The sequence below is a fragment of the Schistocerca americana genome, chromosome 11 (genome assembly GCF_021461395.2).
Source record: "Schistocerca americana isolate TAMUIC-IGC-003095 chromosome 11, iqSchAmer2.1, whole genome shotgun sequence".
NCBI lineage: Eukaryota > Metazoa > Arthropoda > Insecta > Orthoptera > Acrididae > Schistocerca > Schistocerca americana.
In genome coordinates, this window is record NC_060129.1 from 119,073,345 (window position 1) to 119,086,984 (window position 13,640).

Genomic DNA, 13,640 nt, shown 5'->3' on the forward strand with positions numbered 1-13,640 from the left:
CTCGTTCTGTTTGGGAGTGGAACCGGGAGAGAAGATGCTAGTTGTGGTATGAGGTACTCTCCGCCACGCACCGTATGGTAGATTGCGAAGTATGTATGTAGATGTAGATGTAGAAATGGCTTCCCCAATCACCAGATTTCACTGCGTGTGACCTTTTTTCTGTGGTGACACATTAAAGATCTGGTGTATGTACCGCCTCTACCATGTGATGTAGCAGAGCTCCGGGAGAGAATACGGGAAGCGACTGCCGCAGTCGACGATGCCGTGCTGGGACGGGTATGGCAAGAATTCGATTACCGTATTCCGCCAGCCTGGATGTGGTTTTAGGCTGTTTTCCACATCCCGCTAGGTGAATACCGGGCTGGTCCCCATGTCCCGCCTCAGTTATACAGCTCGCAGACATCTGAACACTTTCACACTATTCCATGGATTACACTCGACAGTTGGGGTACACTGATTCTGTCACGAGGGGGAGGGGGGGGGGGGGGGGGAAGGGTGGCGGCAGGAAGGCCCATTCGGCCAACCCCTTAAACATTAAACATGCCGAATCCGATTAACGATGGCTGACCCTGCGTAACTGCGGCATGAGGCTCAAGCTATAGATAGATAGATAGAGTTGACTTCTGCCAGGTCACTCATGGTTCGCACACCGAATATTTGAAAAAAAAAAAATAACTTTCAGAGTTTCTCTTCAAAATGCAATATGTATGACATTGTGCATGTTTAGTTCTTGTGCAATAAAGAATTGAAAGTGTTCTCAGACTTTATGTACACCCTGTACTGCATTAGCAAACTTACGAGCTAAAATATTACACAAATTTTAACAAGAATTGGAACAACTTTTTATATTTTGGAAAGAGGATCATTTCAGTATACTGCAGCCGGCTGTTGGATCGATTGTTTCCACAAGTGTTTGACCGTTGAAAATTGATGCGGCCTATTTCGCCTTACGTCTTTCAAGATGTAGACACTACAAGAGCCAGAGAGAGAGACAGAGAGAGAAATATGGGGGTGGGGCAGGAGGCACTCGACTTTAATTTCCGCGACCACACGGGAAGTGCGCCAAACGGCGGCTAGCTAGCTCTGTTAATTTCCGGTCCTGTGCCAATACATGGCCGTGTCGGTTGTTACCGAATTCTACCGGGCAGTCTTCCACCCCTGTGTCTCTCTCTCTCTCTCTCTCTCTCTCTCTCTCTCTCTCGACTACTGTTCAAAGGAGACGTGAAAGGTATTTTATTGCAGGCCTACGGTGAAACCAAGACAGAAGTTCTCGAGCTGTGAAACGTGTCACGGTTAGTACAGATTCATTCTGTCGCCTAATGAAAAACACATGAGCGTACGGAAATTCAGGTAAGCTGTGTGATCGCACTGAGGCTTTCCTAGTAAACAACAAACCGCAGCGTGTGATGTGATTCTGAACGGAGAGAAATCTTCGGCCGTTAATACTAGCAGTACCAAAGGGTAATCGTCGGGAAGGGGAGGGGGGCGGGGGGGGGGGGGGGGGGTGGGGAGGGCTGAGAGTGCACTTTACACCCACCTTTTGAAAATATAGTAATCTAATCATGTACTTTATGTTTTAAAATTAAAAAAAAAATTGCTTTTAATGATTTCATCTGCGAAATTCCGTAACTTTTTGAAATTTTTCGATAAAACTAAACGTCAAAGATAAATAACGAATTCTGTACTAATAAAATTTTCTCGGGCTTCCAGGTCGGCTTCGACGAAACATCTGTCGTTATGAAGACGAAGGGATTTTGGGACAGCTATTGAAATAAAAACATCAACAAGGACGGCGGTTTGCAGCTCAGCACAGCCTGGGACCCGGCCATCGCGAGGTTAAAACGGGCGCGACGGACACGGGATGAAAACATTACCATGTATGGCGAGGAAGTGAGCACTAGTGACGTCACAGCCAGCAGTGCGGCTATGTAACGACGCGGCCACGGCGAGACAGCAATCATTCTTACCACTGCCGGAAGTTGTGGCCGAGCGGTTCTAGGCGCTTCAGCCTGGAACCGCGCGACCGCTACGGTCGCAGGTTCGAATCCTACCTCGGGCATGGATGTGTGTGAAGTCCTTAGGTTAGTTAGGTTTAAGTAGTTCTAAGTTCTAGGGGACTGATGACCTGAGATGTTTAGTGCTCAGAGCCATTTCAACCATTTTGAACCATTCTTACCACTTGACAATGAGGAGAGCTCGGTCGAAAGCTTGTGGGATTTTAACCACCTGAAGCGGCTGGAAGCCTGAGAAAATTGTATTGATTCATATCGGCGCGAAACCGTCTATTCATACATAACGAATTCTGTATTAATAATAATTTTCCCATTTCATCTTGGCAGAATGTTAATATTTTCAATGGACTGTAAATAACAGCCAACCAATTGCAAACTAGAGGTTTATTGAACCTTCACCTTGGTTTCGACAGTTTTAAAACTGTCTTCTTCAGGTGGTATTGTACCTATTCACAAATATTACAACATTATTTTGTAAGTCAGATATGGTATTGTTACAATAAACAAAATTACAGGAAATGTTTACAAATAATTTTAGTGAAGCATAGCCACGTAGAGTCACGTTGTTTGTATCCAAAGCGGAAGTCGATGGCTCTTTCTATAATCCGTTCGTTACAAGAATAAACCTGATGTAAACATTGCACTGTGTATTCTTCCGCATTTGCTGGAACCTCATTGCATTTCCGTTTCACGTGGCACTGCAGCCAAGCTGTCTCGAGTACTGTCAAGTACGATAATAAAAAACGTTTCGTGCTGTGCGTTACGCGCACATCGACTTGGCGACAATACGGCGGGACAACAGCTTCAGCGGCGCATTTAACTCGGACATCACTGGCCGGTCAGCTGGTACAGCTAGCCTGCAGTGGCGTGGCCAGCTGCAGTTCACACGTACAAAGGGACGAGCGGAGGAGCAACACAGCTTCTAATGTCATTTAATTTATAAGCAGAATGAAATAATACACTGCAAATCTCCCACAATACGTTCCTTAGATGACTAAATATACTCCTGGAAATGGAAAAAAGAACACATTGACACCGGTGTGTCAGACCCACCATACTTGCTCCGGACACTGCGAGAGGGCTGTACAAGCAATGATCACACGCACGGCACAGCGGACACACCACGAACCGCGGTGTTGGCCGTCGAATGGCGCTAGCTGCGCAGCATTTGTGCACCGCCGCCGTCAATGTCAGCCAGTTTGCCGTGGCATACGGAGCTCCATCGCAGTCTTTAACACTGGTAGCATGCCGCGACAGCGTGGACGTGAACCGTATGTGCAGCTGACGGACTTTGAGCGAGGGCGTATAGTGGGCATGCGGGAGACCGGGTGGACGTACCACCGAATTGCTCAACACGTGGGGCGTGAGGTCTCCACAGTACATCGATGTTGTCGCCAGTGGTCGGCGGAAGGTGCACGTGCCCGTCGACCTGGGACCGGACCGCAGCGACGCACGGATGCACACCAAGACCGTAGGATCCTACGCAGTGCCGTAGGGGACTGCACCGCCACTTCCCAGCAAATTAGGGACACTGTTGCTCCTGGGATATCGGCGAGGACCATTCGCAACCGTCTCCATGAAGCTGGGCTACGGTCCCGCACACCGTTAGGCCGTCTTCCGCTCACGCCCCAACATCGTGCAGCCCGCCTCCAGTGGTGTCGCGACAGGCGTGAATGGAGGGACGAATGGAGACGTGTCGTCTTCAGCGATGAGAGTCGCTTCTGCCTTGATGCCAATGATGGTCGTATGCGTGTTTGGCGCCGTGCAGGTGAGCGCCACAATCAGGACTGCATATGACCGAGGCACACAGGGCCAACACCTGGCATCATGGTGTGGGGAGCGATCTCCTACACTGACCGTACACCACTGGTGATCGTCGAGGGGACACTGAATAGTGCACGGCACATCCAAACCGTCATCGAACCCATCGTTCTACCATTCCTAGACCGGCAAGGGAACTTGCTGTTCCAACAGGACAATGCACGTCCGCATGTATCCCGTGCCACCCAACGTGCTCTAGAAGGTGTAAGTCAACTACCCTGGCCAGCAAGATCTCCGGATCTGTCCCCCATTGAGCATGTTTGGGACTGGATGAAGCGTCGTCTCACGCGGTCTGCACGTCCAGCACGAACGCTGGTCCAACTGAGGCGCCAGGTGGAAATGGCATGGCAAGCCGTTCCACAGGACTACATCCAGCATCTCTACGATCGTCTCCATGGGAGAATAGCAGCCTGCATTGCTGCGAAAGGTGGATATACACTGTACCAGTGCCGACATTGTGCATGCTCTGTTGCCTGTGTCTATGTGCCTGTGGTTCTGTCAGTGTGATCATGTGATGTATCTGACCCCAGGAATGTGTCAATAAAGTTTCCCCTTCCTGGGACAATGAATTCACGGTGTTCTTATTTCAATTTCCAGGAGTGTAGTTCAAATGGCTCTATGCGGTATGGGAGTTAACATTTGTGGTCATCAGCCCCTTAGACTTAGAACTACTTTAGCCTGACTAACTTAAGGACATCACAGACATCCATGCCAGAGGCAGGATTCGAACCTGCGACCGTAGCAGCAGCGCGGTTCCAGACTGAAGCGCCGAGAACCGTTCTGAAACAGCGGCCTGCTTAGACGAATAGACGAAAACCGCAACACGTTGTCGTTTTTAGCTAACGTACTATTGCAATTAAAAACAAGAATGGTGAAAATTCGTGACTTAACCACAGGGCAATTTTGCTGCTTAAGCTGTGTGCAACGTAAGACTACTGAAGGATTTCACCGTATAGTTAAATATTGAAGCCACTGAAGATATTACTTACAGTCAGTCGTCTGGTAATCTCTTATCCCCTTCCTCAACCGAATCCGAGAATTATTTTTCAATTCTGGAAGTGTCGTCTGCTACGCTGATAACGAACCTATCAACAACAGAATCCACGAAGCCAACCAGGCACAGCATTTTCTCTTCTTCTTTTATGACGAGCCGTTCTATATCGCACAAATGTTCGGCAGTGACGTGTGAAAAGCTGCGTGCGTTAGTTCCAGTACGTCCGGCAGCTTAACAGTCTTGTTACTTCTCGGGCCAAATCCCGCAGCTTGGCTCCATATCAGTTCTGTTGGGTTCATATTGTAATGGCACAGTGGAAAACGTAAAATGGTATAGTGTGTTCGATGCTGCGAAAACGATTGTTTTTCATGTTTCTACGATACTTATCTCCCTCTGTGGTATAAAACGATGGTCATACTCCAAATAAAGAGGATTAGGTTTTTCATTTTTGCCTTAAAAATTAAATTGTTATGTTTTCTTAATTTCAACAACTTGTATGAACAGTCTTTCATAAAATATCGATAATTAAGAATTTTATTTGAAGTGGAAACAGGAATTTCGCGTCCAATATGTAATTAGAAACAAGAAGACGTGCATTAGTCATAAAAAATTATGATGAGTTTTATAACTACGAGATGTATGTATTTAAAACTGACCGAGAAAAAGAATGGTATTGGGGAGATTTGAGCAAACGAACGAGTAACCGCATTTAGCTCGCATTCCATTACGTTACCACCTGCGCTACACATTCATTGTAGGTGTATTTAGCAACTTCATTATGTACAACCGCGGAAAACCTTCAAAGCCGATTATCTCAGTAAATTTATGAAAGACATTAAGTCTATTTGTTGGTACTTTTTAAGCGCGTTCCACTCACGTGTTTCACTACGGAACAGAAAGCAGCCTCAGCCATTTTCATACTGCGCTTTAACACCGTGACAATCACAGCCCAACGCTGCAGAGGCTGTGACTGTACACGATTATTGAAATAAAAACTATGTAGCTAAGAGCGTGATAAAGATAAATGTTGATGGCTCTTAATACATTCGAATATCTTAAAGTTTCATTAACGTAACTTAGTAATAAGATATCTCATACATAAGTAGAACCTTCTTCAACAAGCATATAATAATTCCAATCCCAAAGAAAGCAGGTGTTGACAGATGTGAAAATTACCGAAATATCAGTTTAATAAGTCACAGCTGCAAGATACTAACGCGAATTCCTTACAGACGAATGGAAAAACTGGTAGAAGCCGACCTCGGGGAAGATCAGTTTGGATTCCGTGGAAATGTTGGAACACGTGAGGCTATACTGACCCTACGACCTACCTTAGAAGAAAGATTAAGGAAAGGCAAACCTACGTTTCTACCATTTGTAGACTTAGAGACAGCTTTTGACGACGTTGACTGGAATACTCTAATTCTGAAGGTGGCAGGGGTAAAACACAGGGAGCGAAAGGCTATTTACAATTTGTATAGAAAGCAGATGGCATTTATAAGAGTCGAGGGATATGAAAGGAAAGCAGTGGTTGGGAAGGGAGTGAGACAGGGTTGTAGCCTCTCCCCGATGTTATTCAATCTTTATATTGAGCAAGCAGTAAAGGAAACAAAAGAAATGTTCAGAGAAGGTATTAATATCCATGGAGAAGAAATAAAAACTTTGAGGTTCGTCGACGACATTGTAATTCTGTCAGAGACAGCAAACGACTTGGAAAAGCACTTGAACGGAATGGACAGTGTCTCGAAAGGAGGATATAAGATGAACATCAACAAAAGGAAAACGAGGATAATGGAATGTAGTCTAATTAAGTCGGGTGATGCTGAGGGAATTAATTAGGAAATGACGCACTTAAAGTAGTAAAGGAGTTTTGCTATTTGGGGAGCAAAATAACTGATGATGGTCGAAGTAGAAAGGATATAAAATGTAGACTGGCAATGGCAAGGAAAGCGTTTCTGAAAAAGAGAAATTTGTTAAAATCGAGTATAGATTTAAGTGTCAGGAAGTCGTTTCTGGAAGTATTTGTATGGAGTGTAGCCATGTATGGAAGTGAAACGTCGACGATAAATAGTTTGGACAAGAAGAGAATAGAAGCTTTCGAAATGTGGTGCTACAGAAGAATGCTGAAGATTAGATGGGTAGATCACGTAACTAATGAGGAGGTATTGAATAAAATTGGGGAGAAGAGGAGTTTGTGGCACAACTTGACTAGAAGAAGGGATCGGTTGGTAGGACATGTTCTGAGGCATCAAGGGATCACCAATTTAGTACTGGATGGCAGCGTGGAGGGTAAAAATCGGAGACCAAGAGATGAATACACTAAGCAGATTCAGAAGGATGTAGGTTGCAGTAGGTACTGGGAGATGAAGAAGCTTGCACAGGATAAAGAAGCATGGAGAGCTGCATCAAACCAGTCTCAGGACTGAAGACCACAACAACAAGTAGGACCTACTTCAAAGAGCGTAACAACACCAGTGTACGTGTACTACGGCTCCTGACCAATCATCGCGTTTGTGTTTGTTTACACCAGGTTTATTCTTATGATGAACGGATTATAGTACTCGTGCGTGCCATCGATTTAATCACCATCTATAATACGTGATAGGAAAGTAGTATCTCTCTGCTGTACAGCTTTGTCTTAAAACTTTTTAACATATCACATATTTGACATGGGATCCAGCAACATGTAGTGCACCACTTGGCAGATTTGTATATACACTCCTGGAAATTGAAATAAGAACACCGTGAATTCATTGTCCCAGGAAGGGGAAACTTTATTGACACATTCCTGGGGTCAGATACATCACATGATCACACTGACAGAACCACAGGCACATAGACACAGGCAACAGAGCATGCACAATGTCGGCACTAGTACAGTGTATATCCACCTTTCGCAGCAATGCAGGCTGCTATTCTCCCATGGAGACGATCGTAGAGATGCTGGATGTAGTCCTGTGGAACGGCTTGCCATGCCATTTCCACCTGGCGCCTCAGTTGGACCAGCGTTCGTGCTGGACGTGCAGACCGCGTGAGACGACGCTTCATCCAGTCCCAAACATGCTCAATGGGGGACAGATCCGGAGATCTTGCTGGCCAGGGTAGTTGACTTACACCTTCTAGAGCACGTTGGGTGGCACGGGATACATGCGGACGTGCATTGTCCTGTTGGAACAGCAAGTTCCCTTGCCGGTCTAGGAATGGTAGAACGATGGGTTCGATGACGGTTTGGATGTACCGTGCACTATTCAGTGTCCCCTCGACGATCACCAGTGGTGTACGGCCAGTGTAGGAGATCGCTCCCCACACCATGATGCCGGGTGTTGGCCCTGTGTGCCTCGGTCGTATGCAGTCCTGATTGTGGCGCTCACCTGCACGGCGCCAAACACGCATACGACCATCATTGGCACCAAGGCAGAAGCGACTCTCATCGCTGAAGACGACACGTCTCCATTCGTCCCTCCATTCACGCCTGTTGCGACACCACTGGAGGCGGGCTGCACGATGTTAGGGCGTGAGCGGAAGACGGCCTAACGGTGTGCGGGACCGTAGCCCAGCTTCATGGAGACGGTTGCGAATGGTCCTCGCCGATACCCCAGGAGCAACAGTGTCCCTAATTTGCTGGGAAGTGGCGGTGCGGTCCCCTACGGCACTGCGTAGGATCCTACGGTCTTGGAGTGCATCCGTGCGTCGCTGCGGTCCGGTCCCAGGTCGACGGTCACGTGCACCTTCCGCCGACCACTGGCGACAACATCGATGTACTGTGGAGACGTCACGCCCCACGTGTTGAGCAATTCGGCGGTACGTCCACCCGGCCTCCCGCATGCCCACTATACGCCCTCGCTCAAAGTCCGTCAACTGCACATACGGTTCACGTCCACGCTGTCGCGGCATGCTACCAGTGTTAAAGACTGCGATGGAGCTCCGTATGCCACGGCAAACTGGCTGACACTGACGGCGGCGGTGCACAAATGCTGCGCAGCTAGCGCCATTCGACAGCCAACACCGCGGTTCCTGGTGTGTCCGCTGTGCCGTGCGTGTGATCATTGCTTGTACAGCCCTCTCGCAGTGTCCGGAGCAAGTATGGTGGGTCTGACACACCGGTGTCAATGTGTTCTTTTTTCCATTTCCAGGAGTGTAGATGACATTTAATATAAAACGCGGCATCGGATCCTGCAGAGCGTGAGTTCAAAATCTTAGATTTTTATATTACTTAAATTTTTTGTCGTGGTCATAAAATGCCGCCACACCTCCCCGCTCCCGGCGTTATACGCTGGTTTTGGTCAGACTGTGCTAAAAGACATAGTCAGGTAAACATCTTCTGATTGTTGCAGTTCTTTTTATTTCCGTGCTTGCTAAGAAAATTGGATCAGGAATTCTGCCTTATGCAAGACACCTTTGCAGTTTTGTATTCACTCAGGGATGTTTCAGCACTTTTGTGCTATCTTCAATAGGTTCATTTTCTTATTTTTCCTCCTACAAAGTAATTGTCGTTTCGTGTTAACCTTCAAGGGGGGGTAGGACGTCAAACGGGACAACTTGGCGCAGGAGAGACTGCACAGGAATTTTCAATTTCCACTGTCTATACTTTTAAAAATAAATTCATAAAACTTTGTTAGAATGATCAGAAAGGATTCAGGATTTACCCTTGTAGTGGTGGAAGTTCAAAAATATAAGAAAGTAATTTTTTTTTTTTTTTTTTTTTTTTTTTTTTTTTTTTTTTTTTTTTTTTTTTTTTTACATTTGTGCCGGCCGAAGTGGTCGTGCGGTTAAAGGCGCTGCAGCCTGGAACCGCAAGACCGCTACGGTCGCAGGTTCGAATCCTGCCTCGGGCATGGATGTTTGTGATGTCCTTAGGTTAGTTAGGTTTAACTAGTTCTAAGTTCTAGGGGACTAATGACCTCAGCAGTTGAGTCCTATAGTGCTCAGAACCATTTTTTACATTTGTATTTCACCTTTTGTTCACTTACCATTGACTGCATTTGTTGCTATCGGTACACTTTTCTTCATAAGTAAGGGCGATTCTTCAATGAATCTTACACAGCATACAAACCATACTTACAGGTGTATGAAACTCCAGAACGTTCCAAATCTATTAAAAACTGTATTAAAAATTGAGATAATTAACTATGTATTTTGAGTTTTTTCTAAGCATGAAATTTAAAATGTAACAGCACATTCATTTTTTCATAAATTAAATAATTTGTAGAGTTTCATACACCTATAAGTATGGTTTGTATGCTGCACAAAATTCATCGAAGAATCTCTCTTACTTATGAAGAAACATGTACCTATAGCAACAAACGCATCCAATAGAAGTGAAAATATGATGAACTTTCACATGTAAAAAAAAAATTATTTTGTAATTTTTTTTAACTTCCACTGCTATGATTGTGAATCCTGAATCCTTCCTGGTGATGCTGACAAAGTTTTATGAATTTATTCGTAAAAGTATAGACAGTGGAAATTAAAATGTCCTGTGGCTTCTCTCCTGCTCCAAGACGGCCCGTTTGAGTTCTACCCCCCTTAAAGAAACTTGTGACACAAATAATTTACATTTGTAAAATGAGCGTTTATTGTGAAATATTTTATATTGGTATGCGTACAGTATGGAGTTGAGACATGTGTCACAGGTATGAGCAATTCTATGTTGTTTATTTACGATATGTCTAAAGGATATGGTTCTGTAGTACATCTGGAAATAAAGTGGATGTACGCGTTTGTTTACTGCCTCACATGAAACTAGCGGATGTTTGTGCCAGTATGTTTAGGTCTACTACGCAATCAACAACTTGTCATCTGGAAAGACTCTCCGATGGCGTCGGGTTTTGGACCCTTCCTCGACATCAGTATCTATTTAAAAAGTATGTTGTTAATGAAAGATAACAATAATTACCGAAACTTAAAGTTTTCGTGGTGTGCATAAACCTCCCACCACACCACCCAACCGCTTCCTAGGTAGTACAAGTTATCGAAAATCTTCTGCTATTGCTAGAGCTGAAGAAAGTTTGTGTGTACACCAAGCATGAGTTACAGGGACGTTACTGTTCACAATTCACACTGGTGTCAAAAATTAAAGCAAGAGGTGGAAATTTTGCAAGGTTGTGTTTACTTTGCCACGAAACAGTATAAACAGGTGATATAGTAGAAGCAATGTAAAGAATACAGAACGTAAAGAGCTGCAACATGCCTGACGGTAGACAAAAATGTTCTTTGTTTTTTCCAACTTGATGGACTTGCTCACACATTCCGACAACAGGTTAACGTGCTCACTTTGGGGTGTGACCACCTCTGGCACCACTGCAGGCCTGACAACGATGGGGCATGCTGTGAATGATGCCATAAGTCTCATGTTGAGGCAATGACGGTCATTCTTCCTGCAGTGCCGCTCGCAAGTCTTGGAAAGTGGTTGGTGGATGCTGACGTGATGCAATCTTAGTGGATACCAAGCCGGCTGTATGGGACTCAAACCTAAAGAGCGAGCAGGCCACACCATGCATGCAGTATCTTCCGTTCCCAAGAACGTGAGTTGGAAGTACTAGCGCACAGCACCTGGCAACATCCGTACATGAGGTTCCAAATTTTTTTTTTTTATTGTCATCAGTCTATTGACTGGTTTGATGCGGCACGCCACGAATTCCTTTCCTGTGCTAACCTCTTCATCTCAGAGACTAGCACTCGCAACCTACGTCCTCAATTATTTGCTTGACGTATTCCAATCTCTGTCTTCCTCTACAGTTTTTGCCCTCTACAGCTCCCTCTAGTACCATGGAAGTCATTCCCTCATGTCTTATCAGATGTCCTATCATCCTGTCCCTTCTCCTTATCAGTGTTTTCCACATATTCCTTTCCTCGCCGATTCTGCGTAGAACCTCCTCATTCCTTACCTTATCAGTCCACCTAATTTTCAATATTCGTCTATAGCACCACATCTCAAATGCTTCGATTCTCTTCTGTTCCGGTTTTCCCACAGTCCATGTTTCGCTACCATACAATGCTGTACTCCAGACGTACATCCTCAGAAATTTCTTCCTCAAATTAAGGCCGGTATTTGATATTAGTAGACTTCTCTTGGCCAGAAATGCCTTTTTTTGCCATAGCGAGTCTGCTTTTGATGTCCTCCTTGCTCCGTCCGTCATTGGTTATTTTACTGCCCAGGTAGCAGAATTCCTTAACTTCATTGACTTCGTGACCATCAATCCTGATGTTAAGTTTCTCGCTGTTCTCATTTTTACTACTTCTCATTACCTTCGTCTTTTTCCGATTTACTCTCAAACCATACTGTGTACTCATTAGACTGTTTATTCCGTTCAGCAGATCGTTTAATTCTTCTTCACTTTCACTCAGGATAGCAATGTCATCAGCGAATGGTATCATTGATATCCTTTCACCTTGTATTTTAATTCCACTCCTGAACCTTTCTTTTATTTCCATCATTGCTTCCTCGATGTACAGATTGAAGAGTAGGGGCGAAAGGCTACAGCCTTGTCTTACACCCTTCTTAATACGAGCACTTCGTTCTTGATCGTCCACTCTTATTATTCCCTCTTGGTTGTTGTACATATTGTATATGACCCGTCTCTCCCTATAGATACCTAACACCGGTTAAACCTTGCCGATTCACCTGCACAGTTTCATGAATAGGGGATCGAGTGGTCAACATTATTGGCCCCCCCCCCCCTCCCCACAATTAGGTATCCTCCTCGATCTTTGGATCTCGAAATCGTGTTCCACGTGCCATCCAGATCAGGATCCGTCGAGAATCACTCTCCAGACCAAATCGCGCCTTATCTATCAAAAGAACATTGGCCCACGGTCCGACTGTCCAGATGGCATGTGACGGCTCCACTCTAGACGTTCCTAGACGCGCCAGAGGTAAACAGACAGCAGGTCTGCAAGAATAAAGGCCACCCTGCCGAACTCTTCTGCGCACCGTTTCCCTCGATGCAACACGTCCAGTGAATGCTGTGAGGTCAGATGCCATTTGCTGTGCAGTACGGAGGCGGTACCGTCGTGCCCTTACAGTTAAATAGCGGTCCACTCTCTCTGATATCGCACGAGGTCGCTCCTGTCCTAGTCTTTGGGATACAGTTTCGGTCTCCATAAACTATCGCCACACCCGAGAAACAACAAAACGATTCACATCAAGTCATCGGGCCACATCAATCTGCAACTGTTGAAACGTCCCCTTAGAAAAAATTATTAATGACTGTGCTTAAACTGACACACAGTACTTTTAGCGCAACGCAATCTGACTTCCAATAATCCCTACAAAAGAACGGCCCTGACTAACAATAACCTATACCTTTCACGAATCACTTACCTCACAAAAATCTTCGTTACTCGAACTACTGCAATACAGCGAGCGCCACTACTGCCAGCTAAATAAAAGATTCAAACTACTGAAGGCACTAACTAATGATAGGCATAGTTAGAAAATTAAAGATTTTGACAGAGAACAAACAATGTATTTACCTTAATAGTGTTCAAAAGTCATAATATATATATATCAGTTCATGACATCCAGTCTTACAAATTTACTGTCTCTGATGGACAGACGTCCAGATCGTCCGCTCTCAAAACTCCGCCATCTCCCTCCCCACGTCCACCACTGCTGGCGGCTCACCTCCAACTGCGCAACGCTACGCGCTGTTAACAGCCAACTGCCCAACACTACAGTAGCGACTATTGCAACAATGCCGACCAGCCTCAGACTGCACACAGCACAGTCAGCGATTTTCATATAGAGCGCTACGTGGCGTTACCAATAAAAAAATCTAAACAGCCTACTTACATAGCCCCCATGCTCCCCA